Consider the following 12,572-nt stretch of genomic DNA (forward strand, 5'->3'; position numbering starts at 1 on the left):
TCACTTAGAGACATCCAGAGCTCAGGCGATGCCAAACACGGCTCCTTTTGTTTTTGAACAGCAGAGAGGCATTTTTATCTCCCACAAGAAGATCCGTGGGAGAAAAGAGAATAACAGATTGCTCTTTCCTTGAGGGTTCACGCCATTTCTTACAAAGCCAGGGATTGAAAACGCTTTGTGTCTGTTTGGAAAAAGCGGACTTGAATGCTCCCAAATATTTCTGAGGCTTAGGCAACTAGCATAAAGAATGTAAATACAAATGTATGGGGGGAAATGGCTCCTTAAAATATTAACACGTACATACTAAAATAATAAATGCTTGAGAATCAGCAATGAAAATGGCCTATAAGGAGTGTGCTGTTGAGTAAACAAGGTAAAGCAAGTACTAGCCCCTGTTTTCATGCACCCCTGCTGTCTTTCCGAGAGCCTGCCCTGGGTGTTCACAGGCGTCCAGGTGTCCGCTGCAACGGGCTCCTTATCGAGGGACAATTATAATTAGATAACAAACAAAACCACGATCCCTTCAAATCACTTTGCCTTGAAGGACAAAGAAAATAGATTAAAAGGGAGAAGGAAAAAAGGCAAACCAATTTAGAATTTTATCCCAATGTCTCACATAATTGATTGGCTTAGAGAAGCAGACTCTGGATCCGGTCCATAGAAACGTGGGCTGGAGCCTCCATTTTTCTTTAGACATAGTCCTTCTTCCTGCTACTAAACAGGGTTCACGGGGTTGATGTAAGACGGTGTAGGGACCACCTCTTTTTATCAAAGCTGGGGACTGTTTTCTTTAATAATTTTATGTAGTTTTCTTGGGGTGAAACTTTCCCAAATATAGAAAATTCCATCCTCCTGGTGAAGTTCTATTCATTGGGTCATTTATTCATCACACATTTTTATTGAGGACAAGAAAGACAAATGTCCCCATGCAAATTTACATTCTGGCTGGGCACAAGGACAACAGATGCATAAACTTATTAATTAAGTCAAAAATTAATTACAGACTGCAGAATACAAAGAAGGGAAGCGCGGTGACAGAGGGACACACACAAGAGATGCTTGCTCCTCACAGAGAAAGGCCAGGGCACTGAAACAAAGTATTAATTACCATTATAAAGACTAGAAAGGCTCCAGGACTCCTCCTGGAGGAGGATGCCCCCCCACGACAATTCTCCCCCATGAGACTCCCCCCCCCCCCCGGGGGTTGCTCCCTCATAAAGCTCCTCCCCTACAAAGCTCCTCTCCATGAGGTTCCTCCCCTGGGAGGCTGTTCCCTTATGAGGCTCCTCCCTCAGGAGGTTGCTCCCTCATAAGGCTCCTCCCCCCACAAAGCTCCTCTCCCAGGAGGTTTCTCCCTTATGCCTTTTGAATTTCTCCTCTTGCTTTAATTCCATCTGTCTGCCCAACGTCCCCAAACCTTGGAGCCCTATGTACTGCATCCAGTTCTCTCATGTTTCCCGTCTGATGAAATATCTATACTGGTCAACCTCCAGCATGAATCCCACCTCGGCCAGCTCTACAACTTCAACTGCTGGTGCCCAGACCAAGCTACCGCCCCTCGCACCCCAGCTGTGGCCTCTAAACCAGTCTCACAGCTCTGCTCCCCCCACCAGCCACCCCAGCTCAGCATAGTAGTCACCATCTCTGACTGAATGAAAGTTGGACCACGTCATTCACTTCCTCACTGTGCTCTGGTGGCTTCTCAAATCAGCTCAGCAAAAGTCAACGCCCTTAACGTTGCTGCCCCAGTCATGTGTGGCCAACCCTCCAACCCTTCAATGCCATGGCTTGTGTGCTCAGCTCTTGCACACTGGCTTCCTTGTACCTAGACCTCGCTTAACCCAGATGTCCATATACTTAGATCTCACTTCCATGACGTTATCAACGATAAATGACCAGCATATTCCAACCAAATAACAGTGATTCCCTCCCCCTCCCCCAGTGCTGTCAAACTGTAGTGACTTTTTCTGCTGTATTTTTTTTCACACAATTATCACACTCTGCCATATATATATATGTTTGCTTCCTGTCTCATCGTCCCCCTACTAGAATGCTAATGCCGTTTGCGTTCACTGCTTTCCGCAGTTTCTATAAAAAGTGCCTGAGGGTAATTAATGAATCAATGCTGAATGGATATCTTGGAACAGATGTATATTTGTTTGAGTCAGTATTCCATAAGAAGAACAATTCTACTCTCTTCTTTTTGAGTGAGTTTTAACAGCTTCTCTTTTGTTTACTCAGCCCGCCCTTTGTCTCTCATCCACTCCATCCTCATTAGTAACAGGGTCCCACGGAGGAAGAGAGAGACGTGAATATGTTCACAGGGGTGAGCAGAGATGTACTCCATACTCTAACTCATGCCTTCCCCATGCACATGAGGTCAGGCCAACAACTGTTTTTATTAAAGCCCCTGGCAAGATAAATTCACTTTCTTGAGTTGCAGTCCCCATTCATGAGCTAGTTTATATTAAAATAATATTCATTGAGCTCACGAGATAAGAAACTTCTTTGGTCTGAATACTAAAGTGCTCAGTATTGGAAACTTTCACACATGAAAAGTAACGTTTGGTAATATTCCAAAATAGTCTTGGGAGAAACTGCTCACAGGAAGAGCATTATCCGTGGAATATTTGTCACAGTATTTTATGGCTAAAACCAAGTCTCATATTGGCACTTTTATATAAAAAAAGTCAACCTAATACCTCTCAATGTGTGTTTTGGACACTCAAGTACATATTTCACCGACGTACCTCAGAGTCTTTAATGCAAATTTTGCATCGTCTCCAGAGTAATACAACTCAGGAATTTCTGCACTGACAGTAGGCAGCACAGATTTCTGGAAGCCAGGATGCTCTGTACCCTTCTGTCCCACAGCATCTCTCTGCCTTGAGGTTTGCAGGTCATGGCTACCTCCTGGACTTGGCTGCCCCTTCTGCAGATGTCAGATCCATGGTCCACACAATTGGGTCCCAACCTCCCCCCCCCAGAACCTAGTGCTATCTGGACCTGGTTAACACTGCCCCACATGTTATGAAAAGAACAGTAAGTAGATATTGCTGATAAAATCGACTCTTGTGTATGAACGACAAGCCTTTGATTTTACGAGTAACAGGCGGGACTGAAATGAATGCTGGGATGTAACCGATGAGTGCAGAGATGCGTCCAGGGGGGGCACCGGGCAGCTACTCCCTCCCGCAGCTCCCCCTGATGTCCTGGGTGCTGCTCCTGGCTCCCAAATCTACCCTGAATGAACCAACTTAACCTTTATACCATCTCCCAGATAGAAAAGGCTTGGTGCCAAAAATATCTAACTAGGAAATGTGAGTACATAATATAAACCCTCCAGCTGTACGTTCTATCTTACATAACATGGTAAATCATAAATTACCAGGAGGAACTCTCTTTTTCATTAAGTTCACCTTTCCAAAGGAAATAACCTACGTTTCGCTACTATTTATAGAGGTGCCTTGTGGGGCGGTGTTTACTGTTCCACATAATTAAAAGTAGGATTTTCTTGAAGATGCCTGGTCCCCAGTGAAGCCCAGAATTTCTGTTCAAATTTACTTCCTTCCAAGGCTCCCTGCTACAGAATGTTCCTCTGTTTTGCATTTATCGTGGGGACCCCTATTCAGTTTACTGCTCTGCTGGTCTGTGCACAATCCCCATGTGGACCCCACAGAGTTTTACAGGTGAATGGGTTCTTCTTTACTATTTTACAGTTTTGTTCTTTTTTTTTTTTTTGGAAGTTCCCAAGGTTTTAAATTCTAAAAAATGTTAGCATTATGTATTTTTTTCCAGTTCCAGGAAGAGACGGACACTGGGTTGAAAGTGCATGCTATCTGCCTGGTGAGTAGGGGTCACTGGCCACCGCGGAACTCCACTCCCACCCACTGAGAGCACAGTCTCCTTCCCCTTTCTTCTGATTTTGTCTTCTTTCTTCCAGGCAGAAATTACGCTTTATTTTCACATAGGTTGTGAGACAGCTCTTTGACCCTATTCTTCCAGTAGTTTAGCAGTTACTAATAACAGATCTTTTCTTTTCTTTTTTTTTTTACTATAGGATCTTATTTTTAATTTATCCAAAAGATATCAACTTCCATTTGGCAGACATTTTCAGAGTCTTTTCTCATAATATTTAAAAATGATTTCCAGACGAATTATATTTGGATTAAAAACAAAATCATATTAACAAATATTTAGGAGAACTTTTATAAAATACTGGGAACAGAGAAAATCCTTCTAAACAAGACTGAGACCCAGAGGCAACAAAGGAAAAGTGTTACATCTAAGTCCCTACAATTTTAAATGGATAGTAAAAGCCACTGTAAACAAAGACATGGGATAGGCTTGGGTAAATGTACTTGCAGCACATAGAAAAAAATAAAAGCTTAATATTCCTGTTATAGATATAACCTGTACAAATTGAAAAGGAAGAAGACAACCCTATAGGGAAAAAAGATTTCAAAAGCTACCTCAAAGATGAAGAGATCTAAATGGCCAATCACCGTGAGCATCTTCTAAAGCTAAAACGATTTACCTCCTACTAGAATTTTCAAGAGGGCAATGAAACTACAATAACATTGAATTCCCTTGAAAATTAAAAAAGGACCATAGATTTTTATTTATTCAAAATAAAAATATTTTGAATTTTTATTCAAACTGAAAACAGTTTGAATGCTGTTTTCAGTTTGAATGCTGTTTGTGATACCAGTATAAAAATATGAAAAAATCAAAATAGAAATTATAGAAATAAGCTTAATGAGTACAAAATACATCAATAATTGAGATGGATTAACTAAGAAAATTGATTAAAACAACTCTTTAAATGCCCAGAAGCAAAAACACACCAAACTTCTTTTCCATATATATTAACATAACCACATGTATTTATTTTTAAGATTTCATTTATTTGAGAGAGAGAGAGAGCGAGCACAGAGCGAGAGGGAGAGGGAGAAGCAGACTCCCCCCTGAGCAGGGAGCCCGACACGGGGCTCGATTCCAGGACCCTGAGATCACGACCTGAGCCAAAGGCAGACGCTTAACCAACTGAGCCACCCAGGCGCCCCAACGCAACCACATTTATATTGCAAGTTCCTGTGGGCTGACTTTGTCCACAACATAACATTCATCACTTTTGGTAGTATAATTGAACTGTATCATGGCCCTGTCAAATAATTTTGTATATTATTTCATCTTTTCTGATGATGGAAAACAGGCAATATTTTCATAAGCTATTTAACTATTATCAGAGAGAAAAATCTTGCTTCCTATATATAGCCTCAAATGAACAACTTATTTTTTCCCAAGTGCAAACAAACACAAAATTCCCAATCTTTTCAATATGCCTTTGAATAAAGAGAACACAGAATTCTAGAATGACTTATAGAACTATACAACTATTTGTTTTAAAGATTTATTTATTTATTTGAGGGGGGAGGGGCATAGGGAGAGGGAGAGAGAACCCAGTGCGGAGCCTGACGTGGGACTCAATCCCAGGAGCCTGAGATCATGACCTGAGCTGATACCAAGAGTGAGACACTTAACTGACTGCGCCACCCAGGTGCCCCCCCCCCCACCCCCAAACAACTCTTTTTAAAAACAAAAATTTTTTTTTTTTTAAAACAAAAATTTTTTTAAAAAGTTAGCCAAAGCTTAAATGCAGCCTTATTTTGCAGCAGTTTGTCTTGAATTTATACTCTCTGGTACTTGTGTAAGGAAGAGCCACTATCATTATCTGAGAAAAGTAAATTAAATGGCAGAATGAAAAGACTTCCAGTGTCAATTACTAATCTCTACTATTCTATCATTTTTTGCAAGTGTCCCAGATTTAGCCTTCTCATACCACTTTTTACATCATTATCTTTTTTTTACAAGTATGAAGATGCCATTTAGTATAGTCATATTTGAGTTCTACAAAACATCAAAATTTATGTTTTGTAGAATTTTTATATTTCTACATTCTATATTAAATTTATATCCTAAATATAAATAACCTGAAACTGTAACAATACACAAAAATGGGCTTCTTACGCAGACATACCAGGCAATACAAGCTGAAAACTTGAGGAAATTAACGTTGTTTTACATTAATATACATAGTGCCAGTTAAGATTTAAGAAACACGGTTCAATGCATAGCACTTGATACTTCTTTGAATCTGTTCCAGTCAGTTAAGAGTATGAAAATGGTTAGATCTAGGCTAAAAATAATTCCTCTTCTAACCAAAAATAAAGGCATAATATTTATAACCAGGTATCAACTTTACTAAACTACAATATTTTTTTTAAAAAAACTATTAAATGATACCTAAGGGTATTTACATTAAAAAGGCAACATGCATTGTGTTATTTCATCTCATGACTGGTTATGCACACACTGTGTTCAAAGGGCTTTAAAACTATATTCCTACTTTCAATACAGCACACCACAATGTTTCTAATTGTTCTAGCAAAATGAATGCTTTCAAAGGGAGCAGAATCATCTTCAAGTCACTGGTGTCAATTTTTTTCCCTTTGGAACAAAGAACATAACAAATAACCTGGTTCTGCCCAGTAAGAGGGTTCTGTTTACAGGCATTTCTGTTCAATCTAATGCTATAACATCATCAAGCTCTTCTGTCTGTTCTGAGTGGGGCCTCTTTGCACTGATACTCTCTTTCTCACCTAATTTCCTCTTGCGACTTCTCTCTTCCTCACTGATGTCATCATTATTTGAAGGACCTTCTTCATCTGATTCAACTACGAGCACATCATCTTGCTCTTGTGTGGTGCATGTGAAAGGCTGAGCTCCATCGTCACTGCCATTGGTTATGCTTTTGGCAGCATCTTTGGCTTGTTTGGGCCCCACTTTTTCCGGGGCATCACCAACAACTTCAAATTCAACATCCTTCCCTAGGTCCTCGCTATGAAGGATGTTGACCAATAAAGTGTAGTCCTGAAGGAAGTTGTCTGCTTGAAGCCGGCTCCCATTTCTAATTCCAAATTCTGACAGCTTTTTGTGATTATTAGCTTCTGTCTCCCCCTCTTCTGAAGATACTAGGATTGTTCCTTTCCCATCTTCAATTTGGACACTTGGTGCTACCGTAGCAAATTTTTCTTTCACTATCTTATCCTGTAATGTGAGAACAGTCACTTTGTGGACATTCAGCCAAACAGTCACCTCTGGTTTGCTGGCACATACGTAACAATCAGGGTTAGGACGATCCAGTGCACAAGGCACAAGAAGCTTCTTTCTTGGGTTTGGTTGTTTATTCAAAAAAAAATTGTTCTACACTGGTCTATTTTTCCTGATAAAATTTTCAATCCTTCCAATACTATTAACCCAGTAATCACTGGGTTAGTAGTAGCAGGAATAATGTTCCTGCCATTGATTTTATATCAAATCTGCTCTTCATATTCATAATGAAAATACGCATCCTGAGGTTCACAGCAGAGGTGACAGAATCCATTGCAGACGGGTCTTCCTTGTCCCGTATGAGCTCAGCTCCATCCCCTTCTTCTGCTAAATGAACTCTCAAAGTCTCAATGCTCTTTGAAAAGAGACATGCATAGCTCTTTACATCTAGAATGTGCTGGTCTTTCAGACCTAACTGCAGTTTGATGCATTGGTTTCTTCTCCTTGACTTTGTACTTCAGCCCAGTCCAATGGAAATGGAGGTTTCCCTTTCCGCCACAGTTTGTCCACTGTCAACAGATACCAGATATCATCTTTAAAAAGCTTGGTAAAAAAGTTTAACCGGAACATATCCAGTTGATTTAGCCCATTTCTTAGTGGAAATACGTTTAATGTCACCATCTTCGTTAGATGCTCTGGCCCTGGCTTCAGCTTCCATTGGTTCCCAGGAAGCTTCAGGGTCAGCTGTCAGGGGGTACTTCTTGATTAGCATCTTCTTCCCCAAACAACTGGTTAAACAAATACTTTGCCCCAACGATGCAATGAATAGGTTCAGAAGGGGTTGTTATGAATTGTGCAGCCAAGAAAAGTGCTCTGGGTTGGTCTGGGATGACATTCGTAAGACTCAGTTACACCCTTTTTGATGGTAGTTACTTGCCCAAGGTAACCAGCAGTTCCACTCTCAGTAAGAGGAACATCAGCTGCCAGACACATCCTATTAACATGGTTGCGGGCAGCTCTGTTATCTAAAGCATTCATAACCAATATAAATTGTTTAAAAAATTCTACATTATAGTCAGGGTTCAGGATGCTATCATGGTAGGCTAAGATATTAGCTTTTGGGTAAAACTGCAGGACACTTTCTTTGGCAACTTGGGCCTTTGATGTTCCAACATGTTTCTTTTGAAACAAAAACTGCCTGTTGAGGTTGCTGACATCGACAGTATCCAGATCAATCAGGTCGATGTGGAAGAAGCCGGTGAGCACGAGGTTCTTGAGGAGTTCACAGCCGATGCCACCCGTGCCCACCACCAGCACCCGGACCCTGCCCACAGCCCTGGCCAGCTCCCCAGGCAGTCCCCGCGACAGTGCCATGGCGGGACGACCATGAGCCGCAGCGGAGGTGGACGCACGAGAACTGAGCCTACATCATTACCTTTTTGTTTTTCTTGCTTAAGTACCGTGACCCCCAAAATGACTCATTCCCTTCTATCTCATTTCCAACAGGTCCTGCCAGCTTTGATTTTGGTTTCCGTCGATGGAGTCTAAGTACTCCAGCCAGGCCTCTCCGTGCCAGGCATGCAATCTGCGAGCCAACTGTGTCTGATGCCCACAGGTGCAGGGAAGGAGGGAAGAGTTACATGACCAAAGGGACTTTGGGAATCAGTTGTGAAAGAGCCCATTTAACCTTGCTCAGTCAGTGCAAAGTTTATTTGATGGTTTCCACATATTTGGTGGGAGAAAGGCTTCAAGGGTGCTTCTTCCAGGTGAGAATGATCCCAAGTGCTGGAGTGCCTGGCAGTGCTGTGATGTACACCACAGCATGGAAGCTTCTGGAAGCTCCGTGGAGGAGTAAGATGGAAACCTTTCTCAGATGCTCGAGCTTCGGGGGGACAACTGAAAGGGATCACCAAGGAAGGCCGGGCAGAATTTAGGGCCCAGGAAAGGTCCCTGTAGGCTTAGAAAGGATTTTCCACTACAAAATTAGATACTCACTTCTATTTTCCTTGATTCTAATGACTTTGTTTTTGTTTCTGTTGTTTTCCCTTAATTCTTCATTTGGAATTTATTTTGGTTGTTGTTGGATGAAGGTCCACCATGAGTTCTTTCCCTCTGTTGCCGAGCCGATGTCTCACACTATTTACTGAATAACCTTTATTTTATTCACTGGTTGGTAACCCTGCCTTTGTAACATCTTAATTCTTTATGTGTTTAGAATCTCTTTCTTTGTTCCTTTTTCTCTTCCAGGGCTTGGCAAACTATGGGTCACAGGCCAAATCAGGTCTAAGGTTTGTTTTTGTGAAGCTCTTGAGCTAAGAATGATTTTTTTTTCCATTTTTATATGATTGGAAAAAAAAACAAAAGTAAGCAGTAAGATCTTTGGTGATACATAAAAATTATATGAATTTCAAATTTCAGCATACATAAAGTTTTACTGAAACAAAGCATGTTCATGTGTTTATATATAATTTATGATCACTTTTGTACTATAACAGAAATGAAGAGTTTGGCTCATAGAGCCAAAAATAAGTATTGTCTGGCCCGGGATACGCCAATCACAGTAATATTCCACTTATCTGTCTATTGAGTCTAAACACATAACTGACAAAGCAGATTTTATTAGGTACTATTTCTTGTTTATTTTTTCCAAGTAAAGTACATAGTTATTTAATCAAATTACTATTATGGACTGAGTGCTTGTGAGCCCTCCCCTTAATTCGTATGGTGATTCCCTAACCCCCAATGTGATGGTATTTGGAGATGGAGCCTTTGGGGGTAATGGGCTGACATCAAGAAGGCTGATTCCCTGTCTGATGGAACCAGTGCCCCTCTAAGAAGAGATGCCAGGCACCTGGTCTCTCCCAGCATGCATGAGAAGGCCACATGATGATGTGGGGAAAAGCACCAGACCCCGGCTGTACTGGTACCTGATCTCACACCTGTAGCCTCCAGAATGGTGAGAAGATAAATTTCTGTCATTTAAGTCACCCAGTTTGAGGTATTATGGTAGCCTAGCGGACTGCACAATTACCATGGGGTAAAAAGGTCCATGGGGATGGTAACCATGTGTTAACATTATAAATGAATTTGGTAGGGATTGACACCGGTATAATATTTAATATTTGCACCCAAATATGTCCCCATTTCCTACTTATTTGGACTTTTTATGTCTCCCAGGAAAAAATTTTCATTTTTCCAAATGTCTCCAATTCTTCTTAGTAATTTATTCAGAAAAATCATACATTTAGAAATATCTCCAATAGAATCACTTCTTCTACTACAGTTTTCTAACTGAATATTACTGAAATAAGGAAAAGTCTTATCAGCTTCTTGCATTGCTTCTAATCGCTTTTGATTCTCTTGCGTTTTTCTGGTAACAACACATTATTTGCAATCATAATAGTAGAGATTATACAAGAATAATTTTTTAAAATTTCACTTTTTCTCTCATATTTATGGGCTTTCTTCTTCGCTGTGACTAACTGCACGGACTAGTATCATCATCATCATGTAATAACACTGCCTTGCAGTGGGGGGCAGGGCGGGGAGATGCTGCTGACATTTGGCAGGTGAACTCCTAACCTATCCTTCCTCTAAGTGTTTTTATATCCACCTCTCTGTCCCTTTTATGTGTTCTTCTTCTCATTTCTCTCCCTTACTTGTCCAGAACTTACAATGGAATCATATTTTTAAACTGACTGCTGCCATTCTGAATATTGACTCCATTTCTGTTTTTAATTTAAGGGACAGGCCACATCCGTGCAGTCACCTGAGGAGGCTTTTGTCAGCGAGGCACCTGGCCCAACACGAGACGCTAGGGATGCTGAGATGAACACACCCGTTCCCTGGAAGGTGCAGGGAATGTGTTCACAGTAGAAACTGGAGAGGGAGAAGGGGTGGGAGTGGGGAAACTTCTCATTTTCCTTTGCTTCAGCTTTTTTTTTTTTTTTAACTATGCCCATGTATCACATTTATAAGAAACATGAATGCTTTTGATATGAATGAAGGTACAAAACTGAGACTAGAATGATTAAATTAAAAAGAAAACAGTACGTGTCCCTGAAGTACCTCGCAACATCATAGGAAAGGAGCCACATGAAGGCATCAAACTTGAAATACTGCCTGGGGCTGCCAAAGTCACGTGATTTGCAATTTACTGGGTCATCACCGTGAGCAGGGACACTGACCTGGGCAGGAAGCAGGGCAAGCAGAAACTTCCTGGACCAGGTGAGCTGAGTCCCAAGAGATGATGAAGTTAGTCATGTGAATAATGTCATGTTGAGCTGAAGGAGAGGACTCTGTGCCTTCGCAGACTAGGCTGTGCATCCTAACTCTGCCCGTCATGGATTATCTACTTCTGGGAAGCTCCTTCACATGGGAGCCTCAGATTCTTCACCTATAAGCCTGGGGGTTAGTATCTGTCTATTTCTATGTATGTACATATGTATGTAGCTATCCATTCCCTTCTTCCATCCTTCCCTTCCTCCCTCCCTCCCTCCATCTGATTATCTATGCATCTATCTTTCTATCTATCTATCTATCATCTCTCCCCTCCGCAAATAGATAGATGGATGCAGATATGAACATGAATTTGGATGCACATAGGCACAGACACAGAGTCTCCGTACACATCCAGGGACAAGCTCACATCATGTGTACCTTCCTTGGCCCCCCTGCTGGCATTTCAAGATGACTCTTCATTCACACATACGCTATGATAAAAGACTACCGATCACAGTCTGCAGATCCACAAGGCTACCTCTCTGCAGGCCTTTCCCTGACAGACTTATACACAGGTTATCACGAACATGTCTGGGCAAATTAGAGACTGCCGCTGAGCCACCTTTTTTTTTTTTTTTAAGATTTTATTTTATTTTTTATTTATTTATTTGAGAGAGAGAGAGAGAGAGAATGAGAGATAGAGAGCACGAGAGGGAAGAGGGTCAGAGGGAGAAGCAGACTCCCCACTGAGCGGGGAGCCCGATGCGGGACTCGATCCCGGGACTCCAGGATCATGACCTGAGCCGAAGGCAGTCGCTTAACCAACTGAGCCACCCCGGCGCCCGTGCCGCTGAGCCACCTTAACACACCCCCTGGGAAGCACAGCAACCGAGGTCCCTGTCAAGGGTTATTTGATCAGTTTCCTCCTACGCTGAAAGGCGGCCCGGTAGCCAACGTGATGAAATTTAATTAACTGCATTTTTTCTTTCTGCCACATTTGTCAGAATTCATGAAAAGACTTAGAACTGCCGGGTGCAGACGAGTCACCTGCTCTGAGGAGACCCCAGGGCGGGAAGGCAGGGCGGGTAAGTGCAAGGGGTGAAAGAGACAGCTAAAGGACAGGTCTGCACACGTATCCGAGGCCTTAACACCGGCTGCTTTTTAAAATTACAATTCTAGTTTGAATTTCCACATCACTAATTTAGTGGAATTCTTTTTTTCTTGACCTCTAAACTGCC

At 41.7% G+C, this 12,572-nt stretch overlaps 1 protein-coding gene and 1 pseudogene across 3 annotated transcripts in view; both read right to left on the reverse strand.

Moving 5' to 3' along the window:
- ADCY2 (adenylate cyclase 2) overlaps nt 1–12,572 on the reverse strand; it is a 412,639-nt gene that overhangs the window by 228,573 nt on the left and 171,494 nt on the right. The window lies entirely within an intron of this gene.
- LOC112820353 (SUMO-activating enzyme subunit 2 pseudogene) lies at nt 6,365–8,487 on the reverse strand (annotated as a pseudogene).

This window comes from Callorhinus ursinus, unplaced genomic scaffold (genome assembly GCF_003265705.2).
Source record: "Callorhinus ursinus isolate GAN/ISIS: 27379988/994484 unplaced genomic scaffold, GSC_fseal_2.0 scaffold3, whole genome shotgun sequence".
In the NCBI taxonomy this organism is placed as follows: Eukaryota; Metazoa; Chordata; class Mammalia; order Carnivora; family Otariidae; genus Callorhinus; species Callorhinus ursinus.